At 37.9% G+C, this 14510-nt stretch overlaps 1 protein-coding gene across 7 annotated transcripts in view; it reads left to right on the forward strand.

The window, feature by feature from the left end:
• The window catches only part of CASK (calcium/calmodulin dependent serine protein kinase), a 440186-nt gene that overhangs the window by 560 nt on the left and 425116 nt on the right, over nucleotides 1-14510 (forward strand). The window lies entirely within an intron of this gene.

Genomic DNA, 14510 nt, shown 5'->3' on the forward strand with positions numbered 1-14510 from the left:
TCCTGGGAACAGTTGGGGTTATTGTTACCTTGCGTGTACCGTAGACCATTAACGAAAAGAGCAGCTTGCATTTCTTTTGCTTGGGTGGAGGGAAAGAGAAAGAACGTCCAGGGTTTTTAATTGTGGGGTGTGTGTCTATTGTACAGGATATTAGATAGATGCCTTTGTGTTCACCCCATGCCCGGATTGGAGGGGGTCATTCAAGACGGGATGCATTCAGTTTCAGCAAATTCCTCACCTGGTGTAGACAAACGTGGAAAGAGTTGGGGGGATCGGAATTTTTAATGCCTCGTTATGCAATGACTGTTAAATCAGTGTTCGAGGCTTCCCTCCACTCTTGTTGGGATGGTGGTTAGCGTGGTGGAGCCGTCTGCTTTGAGTCACGGAGCTAGTCTAGAATATAGAATTGACAGTCCAAATGCTCATCCTTTCATCTGTGTTGTATAATTACACTAGGGAAAAACAGGGAATCAGATTAATCACAGTGCTGATTGAGAATTAAATCTGCAGTTCCTCATCTAATTGTCCATTCCTTAAATCTGTTTTGAATAGTTTCCTTTTCATTCTTGTCAAACAGTATTCCAAGTGCACAATCCTGCTAATCTGCTTGTGAGGGAAATGCTGGCGATCTGAAGTTATTTCCTAGTTCAGTGTGTATTCTGTGGCTTTGGAAGTTGAGGAGATAAGATTTAAGAGCAATTTTAGCTTATTTATTGATTGCTAGATAGCTACCATTGAAATATTTTACCTCTTTTTGGAAGTGGTGCTTTATTGTCTATTTTAAGGTCTGCAGTTGGGAAATGAAACCAAGACCTTAGAGCAGTTGGCTCTTTTTCTTTTAAGTTGTCTGCAGTGCTGGATTTCCATTTGTTTAAGTGCTGATAACTCATTTTTTTTTCCTTCCATGTGAAGGTATTACAGTGTTTCCTCACATAATGATTGTGGGTAGAGCTTGCTACATACTTTCCTCAGACTCAATTGATAAGACGACATGTTACTCCTTGCCCCTATTGTTTGTTACATGACCAGCCTGTCTACTAGAAGCTCCAAATATGCCCCTGCTGAAGTGATTGTGGAATTGCTCTAGAGCAGCACTGTCCAAAAGATAAAGAATTCAAGCCATATATGTAATTTTACATATGTAAATTTACATGTGTACATTTTCCAGTAGCCACATTTAAAAGATTAAAAAGAAATAAGTGCAATTAATTTTAATAAAATATTTTCTTTAACCCCATAGATCCACACTTAATCATTTCAACATGTAATCAGTATAGAAATTATTAATGAGATATTTTACAGCCTTTCTTTCATACTGTCTTTGAAATCCAATATGTATTTTACACTAACACATCTCAATTCTGACACTAAGCTACATTTTCAGAGGAAATACTTGATCTGTTTTTAGGTTTCATAAAATTTGCATTTGCAAAAGTAGATTCACGTACCCAAGTTGTTCCAGCGTAGGTAAAAGTTTTCCAATAATGGAATCACATATCTCTTTCTAAATTTAAATTTAAAATAAATTGAAACTAAATAAAATTCAAAATTCAGTTTCTCTGTTGGACTAGCCACATTTAAAGTGCCCAATAGCCCTGTGTGAATAGCACAATTTTAGAGAGGCAAATATGTAAAAAGAAATCCCTTTGGTTTCTTCATTCTTAACACCTAGTAAAGGTGAATTAGGTGTTTCCCCAAAACCCCAAAATGATTGTATATGTGTGTGAGTGAATGATGTTTGTTATGTCTTAGTTATACTTTATTTAAATGAGCCAACCGAGTCATAATTGGAAACTGTGAGATTAAAATGTTAATTATATTGTAATGACAGAATATAGCCATCATTGAATCAATGTTAGTTACTAGTTCTGATTCCTTAAGGTCTGGAAGAGTGGTGATATCACTCTTTGGATAGTGAAAAGAAGTGATCAGCATCACATTAGCACAATCAATATTCTGCTGACTTACAATTGATAGACTATTTTCAGGAAACACTTCTGATAGGACTAAATTCATCTCTTGTGTTGCTTCAGAGCTGCATAAAGGAGGAAGGAAAGCAAGCTAATTTTGAAGTTATAGGTACTCTGTGGCTACCTTAACTATTTGAATGTGAAATCTCATTCAGATCCTACAAAATCTGACTTCGTCAGTACTATTGATGTCATTCCATGAAATAATGAATTCACAGTAGCCTTCTTGGTAAAGAATGTAATGATAGTGTTCCTTGTACTGTGAAGATTTTTGCCATAAATGTCTCAGCATATATTGATCTGGAAATTGAAATTCACTTGAGATTTTCTTGCAGGGACCTTGCCAGCATATATTTTATCTTAGAATTTATTCAACTTTAGATTTAAACAGAAAGGTCTGAAGATGTTCATTTGTACTGAAAAGCTTTTTGTTGATTTCTATCCAAGCTCTCTGGAATTATGATTTTCTTTTATGCCAAATTAGTATCACAAGTTGGTTTTGACCCCTAGGTCTTAATAGGTATGAATTTTCACCAGGGTACTTTAAAATAGATTTCACTTTTCAAGATTAGCTGACCACCCACTCACTCCCCTACCTCACCACTCTCATCCACTGTCTTCAAAGGAATCATGTGCCTGATTCCTTATAAATATTGAAAATATGCTATCTCTTTTTTAAATTTTAAACTCTTTCCCCATGTTTCTTATTTTTGAAAGTCTTACAAAAGCTCCTTTGAATGCCTATTGTTTCCATAACATTTCCTGTCTAACACCCTTCAAAGCAACTGAAATCTCCAAGATGGGACCTTATCATAGTCCCAAAACTTGGTCTTAGCAAATGTAGCAATCACTGAAAAGGAAAGGTATTATGCAAATATAGGTAATAGGCTAATTCTTTTCATGGCCATTTACTGTATCTTTTGCAGTTTATAGTTTTATTGGTAAGTGTAAAATCAGTAATATTTTTACATATTAATTACATAATATTTTTACAAAATCAGGAAAAACAGATCAGGAAATTGTAAAATGATTCATCCGAATTAAAACATAGAAATGACTCCCTTCATAGTACAGCAGTTTCTGTGAAAGAGAATAGCAAAATGCACACTGTTTCATCTTGTGTAAACTGAATATTTGCCTGGGTATTCAGTAACTTGTTACTTCTTACTTTCCTGCTTTGGTAGGACACATACTAAAATTGGAATGCTGCACCGTGACCCTGACTCAAGGATGACATGTAAGGCATGCTGTATTTGTGAAGCATGCTGTATTTGCTTACACCTCAAGACTGCTTATCATATTTAATTACAGTTACTTATTTATGGGTCTCTCTACCTAGCTAATAGGGAGCTTCTTGAGGGCAGGGGACATATCTTGCACATCTTTCTCCGTTACTTAAAACAGTGCCTGGAATGTAACAGTCATTAATTTATTAGCTATGGAATGAATTTAGTAGTTTTAATAAAATCTCATTAAAAGGCAAAAAGCCTATTTATCAACCTCAGAGTGATTATTGTCAGAAAAGGCTGTATTAGTTTAAAGTAGTGGTTCTCCACCTGGCTGCATATTGGAATTACCAGGGGAACTTTTTAGAAAGATCAATGGCCATGTCCCTATGTCAGAGCAATGAAATCAGAATCTCTGGGAATGGGTCCTGGTCATTAATAATTTTTTAAAAGTTCTCTAAATGATTCCAATGTGCAGCTACAACTGAGAGTCATTGGTTTGTGTATGAAATATTTCAGGATGGGCTTTTCAGAGGCTTACAGTTTTTAAAAGGTGGAATGAACGTTTTTGGAGGAGGTGTTGAAGCCAAAAGAACAAAACATGAGTTTTATTTTCTCTACTCTGTGTTTTTGAGCCTTGTTATGTTAAGAATTTTGTTTTAGCCTATGTTTGACTTTAATTCCTCGGGTCTTTTAAGATTCACATTGATTCATGACACTCATCTAATGATAGCATGGTGATTATCTGATGTTTGGAACAGCACAGAACAAGAATTGCTTCAATAACAGTTGATGATGGCTACACACTAGAATGACTCAATTCAATATTAATAAATGTATCTGTTTAGTATGGATTGTGTTTGCACATACACTCACTTAAGAGTATGGTTAAGTTGCTTATATACTTTAAAGCCCATACTTATGGTTCCAATAATGCTATTTACCAGAGAATTGAGTTAAATGCAACCGCTGTGTAAATACTGGATTGATAATATGTAAATATGTAATTTAACATAGAGAAAAATTCAGCTTTACTATTTGTACTAATTACTAAGGCTTTCGTATATATTAGTTGGCCCACTGATTTGGTTTTCTAGTACCAAATTTTATAGTACCAGGGGAGGATATTACATTATGTTGGAACATCTTTTCTGGAAATTTTATTTAAACATTATAATTAAACTAGGTTTTTTAATGTTTTCATTGATTTTTTTTTTAGAGAGAGAGAGGAAAAGAGAGAGGGACAAACATTGATCAAGCCCAAAACCCCAACATGTGCTCTGACCCAGAATCAAACCAGGACCTCTTAGTCCATGGGACAGTGCTCAATCCACTGTGCCACACCGGCCGGGCAGTATACTAGATTTTAATGTTAGGAAAAGGTCAATTGTGAGCCTGAAGGAACTAGGAATTGTCCAGAAATGAGAAGACAAGTGACAATCACGTAACAAGGTAAAAGAAACATAATCACCAACTAACCTGCTGGTGGCCCAGAAAGATCCAAGCTGTGGGGGTTAAACAGAAGTTCTACAGAGTAAAACCTATTAAACATAGGGTGTGAATTCCTACACACCCAGGCCTTATCAGGAGTAGGTAAGCAGTGTTGATCCTGGTAATGGAGTTTGATTCTGGGAGCATTTTGGATGGAACTGAGCTACTCAGTTGTTTTTCTGAATTTGCACAACCTTCTCTGAGTTTTGTCATGTCTGATTTTTGCAGACTAACTTAGGACTTGGAGTTTCTGGAAGTGTGGTTTGCACATTGTCTTCATAAATACTTCCTGTGACTCCCTTACCTTGCATGACTGTGACATGCGTCTTCATCCTTGACATGTGCAGTTCACTCCCCTCCATTTTTTCCTTGTATCTGCAACAGTTTCATCTGGCAAATTATCTCTCATGTTCCTTAAATTGTGTTCCTGAATGTTTTCTTTAAATTGAAAATTAGTTTGCCATTTCTAGTTGTAGCTCTACTCAAGAAATTAAACAAGCAAGTATAGCCCTGGCTGGTTTGGCTCAGCGGTTAGAGCTTCGGCCCACGGACCACAGAGACCCGGGTTTGGTTCCCCCTAAGGGCACATGCCTGGGTTGTAGTGTGTCCTGCCCCGGCCCCCGGATTGTGTGGGTGGCAACCAGTTGATGGTCTCTGTCACAAAGATGTTTCTCTCTCTTTCTCTTCCTCCCTCTCTCCCTCCTGCTCTATCTTAAGATAAATGCAAAAATGTCCTCAGGTGAGGATTTAAAAAAAAAGAAGCAGGTATACCTTACTTTTTGAAATTGTTCTTGAATTAGTGCTTTTTCGTAAATATTTTCACATTTTAAATGCGGCAGAAACACTGTTTAAAGGAACTTTGAGTCCGGCCGGTGTGGCTCAGTGGTTGAGCATCGACCCATGCACCAAGAGGTTGCTGGTTCAATACCCAGCCAGGACACATGCGGGGTTGTGGGCCTGATCCCCAGTGGGGGTCATGCAGGAGGCAGCCAATCGATGTTCTCTCTCATCAGTGTTTCTTTTTCTTTTTCTTTTAATCCTCACCCGAGGACATTTTTCCATATTTTGTTCAGATAGAGTGGGAGGGAGAGAGAGAGAGAAACATCCATGTGAAAGAGACACATCGAGTGGTTGTCACCCGCACGACCCAACCAGGACCGAGGACAAACTGCAACCGAGGTACATGCCCTTAACCGGAACTGAACCCCGGTCTCTCTGGACCACAGGCCGATGCTCTAACCGCTGAGCCAAACCGGCCAGGGCTTCATCAGTGTTTCTATCTCTCTCTCCCTCTCACTTCCTCTCTCTCTGAAATCAATAAAGGAAAAAAAATTTTTTAAGTACATAAATAAAGGAATTTTGACATGAGCTTGTTTAAAAGAAAAATATCTGTGTAACTTAATGCCTACTTCACAAGGGGAATTGACATGTATGCCTTCTCATATTAGGTGTTTTGCATGTATTATCTCCTCTACTTGTACTCATTTTATAGAAAAAAAATCTGAGATTCAGAGATGTGTGAGTAACTTGCCAAAGATCACATGGAATTACAACTGGTTCTAAAATTCACTTATTTTACCCTGGCCAGTGTGGTTCTGTTGGTTGGGCATCATCCTGTGCACCAAAAGGTTACAGACTCAATCCCCGGGGGGGGGGGGGGGGGGCACACGTGCAGGAGGCAGCTGTTCTACTCTGACATTGTTTCCCTTTCTCTCTCCCTCTCCCTTCTTTCTGTCTAAAAACCAATAAAAATGTTTTTTTTAATCCATCTATTTAATGCTGCATTGACTTTCCTTAAAGTAAGGCATGTGTCTTCAGAGTTTATTTTCTGCAAATTTTAATTCTTTGATTTTCTAGTTAAATTTTTTACCTCTTCAGTAGAGGTTCCAGACTACTATTCATTGTTTCGTCAATTTCATTTTTCTTTTGGTATTTCTCTTTAAAGAAATGTCAGCATTTGCCACCAAACTAGTAAGTCTATGCATTGTTTAGCAATGGAAATATAGCATACTGGCCCTTCATCCAAAATATAACTTGTTTTGGAGCTTTCTCAACCCCTTTGATAATCCAAGTTTGTCCTTCCAATTTCCCTGCCCCAGTGGACAGACTAGTTAATTAATGACCCCTAACTTGCCAAACCAGAAGTAATGAGGTTTCAGAGATAGGTGTTTGTTGGGAATGGGGTAGGGTGGTTTCCACAGGGTAGTTATTTCTGTATTCTGTTATAAAAATAGTGAAATTGTTCTCTATGACTCTGAAAACCATGTCCTAAACCACAGCTGCTGAGTTGTAAGCATCTCAGCTGTCGGCCAGCACTGCACACCTAAATAATCAAGTGGCTGAATTACTGCTGCAGAGCAGGTACCTGACCCCAGCACACAAACTGATGGGGTGTGAAGCTGTCACACTTGGGTTTTATTTTTTAATTGCAACTGGCGTTGCAAACTGTAAAACTACCACCTGTGGTTTTGGATTTATACTACAGGGTTCAAGGTGCTATACCTGCCCTCTGTTCCTCCTCGGGCTACCCAGTCTCTTGGTGTCCCTTCTTTCAACTGCATAAAATGTAATTACCTGATGGCCATTATGGTGCTGTAGCATGATTGGTCATAGACCCCAAGTCAGTAGAGTAAGAGTCTCTCTTTGATTTTTTATATCAAGGATTCAGTTCTAAAGCTATTTGACTTTTTTTCTGTTACTTTCTCTTTGTCAATTAACTAGTTTTTATGAAATAAATTATAAATATTCCATTCTCCCACCATCTATAGCCCTATTCTCCAGAGGTAACCATTGTCCAGTTTTTGTATACCTTTCTAAGGTTTTTATTTAAAAAACAGAATGGAATCATATTTGTACACTATACTACATATTCATTTTTGAATGAAAAATAGTGTATTTAATGACCTTTCTATATCCATCTATTTATCTGTCTAACTCTATCTCCTTTTAAACTGCTGCCCAGTATTCCATGGTATGGATTGGTATTTGGCCTTTGAATTGAGTTCAAGCCTGTTTCTAAGTGGACATTTCTGGAAATGTCTGATTGGAGTTTGGGTGAGAGATCTGGAATGACAGTGAAGATTTGGGAATCATCTATGTGGAAGTGAAACTATGAGTGAATGAGTTCTTGGGGGTTGACAGCTGGGAGTTTGGAGCCTAACTCAGAGTTAGAAGAATCAGGATAGCTCAGCATCACAGATGTTTCAAAGTGGGGAGGATCAATAATGTAAAATGCCAGCACACTCTGACTGAGGACCAAGGAAAGGCTTGTCTATAACAGAGAGACTTTTCAAGTGTCTATCAAGATGAATGTAATGTTTAACATTCAGTTTACAGTGTGACTGAAAAGCAAGGATCTGACTTCATTTCTGTGGATATTGGTAATATACTATCTCTGTAAATCTTTTTCAACACCAACGTATTTAGGGTTAAAAAAAAAGAAGATTATTTTTTCACTATAATTGTATTTTGCAGATTATGATGTCTAGCTTTTAGGTAAAACCATTTGGTATTCCTAAGAGTAGGTCTTTATGATTCCAGAGCTTTGTGCATAATCTTCTTTTTCTTTCTTTTTGTTTTAAACATCTAATTTCAATTAAATGGAAACCTTTAATGAAGTGACAAAGAACATTTTAGATACTTTAAGTTCTTCATATTTCTCAAACCTTTTTATTTTCTTTAATCCTTCCCCTATGGGGAGCAGAATTCTTCCTTGCCTCAGGTTTTTGGACCCAGTTGGATAAGTATAGTACTCTCCTCCCTTTTCACATCCTTCCTACCCTCCCCTCAATGAAATTCGTTCATTGGCCTTTTATTGTATTTTTTATTTATTTTTTATTTATTTTATCCTCACCCAAGGACATTTTTATCTTTAGACAGAGCGGGAGAGAGGGAGGAAGAGAGACAGAAACATCAATGTGAGAGAGACACATCGAGTGGCTGCCACCCACACGACCCCAACCGGGGCTGAGGACAAACTGCAACCGAGGTACACGCCCTTAGTGGGAACCGAACCCAAGACTCTCTGAGCCAAACCAGCCAGGGCCATTGGCTTTTTTTTTTATAGTTGTCCACATCCATTCACAATAAAACTTACTACTTTATTGCATCTAAGCCAATTTTATTTTTGTATCTAAGTACATATTATTTCATTTCAACATCTTGTGTTCTCTTACTGGACTGTTGCACATTCTTTTTCCAATCTTTTTATGTCTTTTAATATACATTTTTTGCTTTGTTATCATTGTTTTTGAATATTTGAATTGTTTACAAGTAGGAATGATGATTGTCCCCCTCTTTTGGTGAGGTTTAATAATATTAAATATATACTGTGTTGAGTCTGTATCAGCCTTTTAATTTTAACTCTGAGTTTAGAGTATTTTGGTGTGTTTTAATATATGATGAACATATTACAATTTAACCAAGTTCAGATTTAATGTTTTTTTAAACACTCTTGATGTTATTCAATTTCAGGCGTCTCTAGCCCTGCTATAATATGCAGATTACCATTATACCACTGTTGTTTTATAGAATCTAATTCGTGTTTTTAGGAAACTTCGTATAGTTTTGGCCTTTCTGCTTGCCCTTGGTATGTACTTTCCCCAAACATATGGATCAACATTGCTTTGTAGCTTGTAAGTCAGCCCTACGATGTGATCTGGTAACCTTTGTGCACAGCGTGGCCATTTTCTCCTTATTTATTAAAGGAATGATAGCTATTTCATAAGTCATTTTCATGGATTAGTGATTGTAAAGCACAGCATAAGTATTTTTTGTTGTTGTTGTTTCTAGGATGTCTCTGAGATACTCAAATTACTTTTGGCAGCTATGTAAACAAGTTTCAATAATTTCCAAATGTGCACTTTCTCAGTGCTTAAATACAGGCTCTATTACATAAATGATATGGTGAAATGATCATTCTTTTCTACCCCCTGCATGAAATTGTTAGTGGTGTTAACATGTATTTGTTCTTTTTTTAATTTTTTAATTTTCCTTATGGATTTTTTTAACTTATCTTTATTGTTGAATATCTTACAGATGTTCCTCATTTTTCCCCTATTGATCCCCTCCTCCCCACTCCCGCCCCCCTCCTGCCTTTCCCCACACTGTTGTCTGTGTCCATTGGTTATGCATATATGCATATAAGTTCTTTGGTTCATTTCTTCGCACCCCCAAACCCCCTTCTCTTTGAGGTTTGTCGGTCTAACAACCAATTTGTACTTCTTAATCCCTTCACCTTTTCACCCATTCACCCAAGCCCCCTCCCATATGGCAACCAACAAAATGTTCTCTGTATCTATGATAATGTTTCTGTTCTGCTTGTTCATTTTCTTTGTAGAATCAATTGTTGATAGATATATATTCATTGCCATTTTGTTTGTTCATTTTTTCAAATCTTTTTTTCTCAAGAAGACTCGACCCTTCAACATTTCATATAATAATGGTTTGGTGCTGATGAACTCCTTCAGGTTTTCCTTGTCTGGGAAGCTCTTGATATGGCCATCGATTCTAAATGACAACTTTTATTTATTTATTTATTTATTTATTTATTTATTTATTTATTTTTGTTACAGATGTTTCTCCTTTTCTCCCCATTGACACCCTCCTCTCCCTTCCTACCCGCCCTGTTCCCAGCTTTGTTGTCCATGTCCATTGGTTATGCATACATACATATAAGTTTTGTGGTTTATTTCTCTCCCCTCACCCCCTCTTCTGGGGATTGTCAGTCTGTACCCTATTTCCACGTCTCTGGGACGACAGCTTTGCAGGATGGAGTAATCTTGCTTGTAGATTCTTGCTTTTCGTCGCTCTGAATATTTCTTGCCACTCCCTTCTGGCCTGCAAAGTTTCTTTTGAGAAATCAGCTGACAGTCTTATGGGAACTCCCTTGTAGGTAACAAGCTGCTTTTCTCTTGCTGCTTTTAAGATTCTCTCTTTGTCTTGAACCTTTTGCATTTTGATGATGATGTGTCTGGTGTGGGTCTCTTGGGATTCATCTTGTTTAGAAGAACTCTCTGTGCTTCCTGGACTAGTATGTCTATTTCCTTCACCAAGTTAAGGAAATTTTCTGCCATTATTGTTTCAAATAGGTTTTTGATTTTTTGTTCTCTCTCTTCTCCTTCTGGCACCCCCGAGATGCAAATGTTAGCACGCTTGAAGTTGTCCCAGAGGCTCCTTACACTATCCTCGTTTTTTTGAATTCTTTTTTCTTTTTGCTGTTCTGATTGGGTGTTTTTTGCTTCCGTATATTCCAAATCGATGGTTTGCCTCTTGGCTTTACCTACTCTACTATTGAATCTGTGTAAATTATTCTTTATTTCAGTTAGTGCCTCTTTCATTTCTGACTGGTCCTTTTTTATGCTCTTGAGGCCCTCACTAAGTTCACTGAGGTTCTCACTAAGTTCATTGAGCATCCTTATAAACAGTGTTTTGAACTCTGCATCTGTTAGGTTGCTTATCTCTATTTCGCTTAGTTCTTTTCCTGGAGTTTTGTTCCGTTCTTTCATTTGGGACCTGTTTCTTCATCTCCTCATTTTGGCTGCCTCCCTGTGTTTGTTTTTATGTATTACTTAATGAGAGGTATGGGGTTATCTGAGACCAGATGCTGCTTGTTTGAAAGAATTTAGGAAAACTTGAAGCAGGATCCAAAACAGGCCAATCCTATGGTAAAGCAACTGGCAACAGCTTGGGTGGGCCTGAAAGTTGGGTGGGGCAGGGCCTCAGGGAATCACCAGGGCGGGGCAAACAGTGTGAGCCAGGTTGCTGGAGTCCCAGATTTGGCAGCTGTCTGCAGCCCCAGGGGAGGGCTCACCAAAGGAACAAAGGCCTCTGACAGCACATCTGTCCAGGAGAAAGCCCCCTCTCCAGCCCTCGCTCCAATGCCAAACAGCTCAGTTCTTCCCTGTATGTCTCTGGTGCCTTTCAAGCTGCCTCCCCCAAGCTGGAGCCTGGAGGGTGCGGGTCCCAGTAGGTCTGTGCACGGGCCCTTTAAGAGGAGCTGCCTGGGGCTCCAGAAGCCTCAGCGTCTCTTAGCCTCAGTTCCCACTGGTTTTTCCAGCCAAAAGTTATGGGGACTTCTCTTCCTGGCACTGGAACCCAGAGCTGAGCTCCTGGTGTGTGATGGAGACTCCTGAGTCCTCAGGGAAGACCTTTCCAGCCGAGGTATCCTCCTAATTTTTATCCGCCACATGTGGGTGTAGGACCAGCCCATTGGGCCTCCACCCCTCCTACCAGTCTTGATGTGGCTATTTCTTTAATTTCGTAGTTGTAGGACTTCCATTCAGCTTGATTGCAGACAGTTTTGAATTATGGTTGTTCTGTAGTTTAGTTGTAACTTTGATGTGGTTGTGGGAGGACGCAATACCGCATTTACCTATGCCACCATCTTCTTATTTGTTCATTTATGCATTAATTTCTAGCTGTGTGGCCCTGGGCAAATTAGCTAACCTCTCTGAGCCTCAATTTCTTTATCTGTAAAATGAGGATAATAGTATATACCTTGAAGGGATGTTGTGAGAATTCAATAATGTGATCTATATAAAATGTCTAAAGGTTGCTGTTATTTTAATTGCCATTAATACTATTCACAAAATACTTCAGTTACCTAGCTTCAAGAAATCCCTCTGTCAATGGGAGAAGTTAACAAATAGTTCATATCTAATTCAACTAGACCTTAAATCCTGTTAAGGCCAGGGCCATATCTGACTTCTTCACCCACTATTCTTGGCATAACTTGGTAACTGATACATTATAAGTACTCAGGAGTTGTTGACAGAATGTGTTAAGTGAGCAATCCATAGACTAGGACCACCAAGTAGAAGGAAGTTGGAGATATCTTTACAGAGGATGTGAGGCTTAAATTATTTGTTGGTCTTTTTCTTGGGTAACTAATTTAGTCTTTTCAGTCCTGTTTCCTAATTTAGAAAAAGGAGTAGAGAAATATAGGTAGAGAAAATAAAGGAATCTTAAGAAAGTTTTAAAAATTGTTTATCCTATTTTATATTTTAATGAATAAACCGTTTTAGAACAGTTTTAGGTTCACAGCTTCTATTTTAGTTTTAGTGACACAGGTAATATATATAAGAGATTCAAATAATACATATAAAGTTAAAATTTTCAGGGACAACTTTAGGAGTTCTTTTGTTTTTTTCCTCTTCTTTTTGGTTCTCAAATTCTGTGGCTTCAGTGCTCATTATCTGCTGGCCAAGGTGTTAAATTTTTTATGTTTTTCTAATTCAAACTTGGCTCCAACCCTTCCCTTTGAGGAAATCACCCCTAACCCATTTTACAAATGAGAAAACTGAGGAAAAGGGACACCTGGGGGTATATGTGACCCATCTATACACCTGTTCTGCAATACTGTTTTACTGTTTGTCACTTAGTATGAGCAGAGACTGGATTTTTTTTAAAGTGTATTCCTAACTATAAGACTTTAATATTCTGATTTTGTATGTTTTAACTGATTAATAGAATACCTATTTTGGTAACAGCCTTGAGATGTAATTCATGTACCATAAAATTCAGCCATTTGAAGAGTACAATTCAGTGTTTTTAGTGTGTTTATGGAGTCATGCAGCCATCACCATAATAAAATTTTGGACATGTTTATCACCCCAGAAAGAAACCCTGTATACTTTAGTTCTTACCTCCTATCCCTCCCTAGACATAGGTAACAACTAATCTACTTTCTGTCTCTATAGATGTGCCTATTCTGGACATTTCATATAGGTGACTTTTTTTCTCTAAGCATAATGTTTTCAAGGTTCATTCATGTTGTAGATGTTTCAGTACTTTATTCCTTTCTAAGACCCAATAATATTCCACTGTGTGGATATACCACATTTGTTTATCAGTTGATGGGCCATTTGAGTGGACATTCATGTACAAGTTATTGTGTGGACATATGTTTTTCTCTTGGGTATATACATAGGAGTAGAATTGTTTGGTCAAATTGTAACTTTTTGAGGAATGCCAGACTGTTTTCCAAATTGGCTGCACCATTTTATATTTCCACCAGCAGTGTATGAACGAGGGTTTGAATGCTTTTAGTCAGATGAGTACTATCAGAGTTTGCCTATAGAGTCTGTTCAACACATAAATGGGACATAAATTAAAGCAAATTTTATGAGTTGGTTGCCAACCTTTTATCTCATGGGCATATTTGTAGTGATTTTCAACAATTTGGGGTATTATAGACCAAGAGTTGGCAAACTATCTGTAAACTAACAGTAAATATTTTAGGTTTTGTGGCCCATATAACGTCTGTCACAGCTATTTAGCTATGCCATTGAAGCATGAAGACGGCCATATGAGAACAAATGAGTGTGGCTGTGTACCAGTAAAACTTTATTTACAAAAATAGGTAATGGTTTAGATTTGCCCTTGGACTATAGCTTGCTGATCCTGTTGTAGCTTAAAAATGAAACTGGATGCCCTGGCTGGTTTGGTTCAGTGGTTAGAGCATCAGCCCGAAAACTGAAGGGTCTTAGGTTCGATTCCAGGTCAAGGGCACATACTTGGATTGCAGGTTCGATCCCAGACCTGCAGAAGCAACCACATGATGTGTCACTCTCACATTGATGTTTCTGTCTCTTCCTTTCTCTTTTTTTTTCTCTCTCCCTCCGTTCCACTCTATTAAAAAATCAGAGGAAAAATATCCTTGGGTGAGGATTAACCAATAACAAATAAACAGGAAATTTGAGCTTATTGTCCAGTTCCCATTCTTGTTTACCCTCAAGGTTGGGATGTTCTTTCAGTGGTCTGAGTAGCCCCATAGTGAGTAGGTTGTTTCTGCAAAATGTAAAAATATTGAGACTGGTTCGCT

Source organism: Molossus molossus, unplaced genomic scaffold, assembly GCF_014108415.1.
Source record: "Molossus molossus isolate mMolMol1 unplaced genomic scaffold, mMolMol1.p scaffold_m16_p_2, whole genome shotgun sequence".
NCBI lineage: Eukaryota > Metazoa > Chordata > Mammalia > Chiroptera > Molossidae > Molossus > Molossus molossus.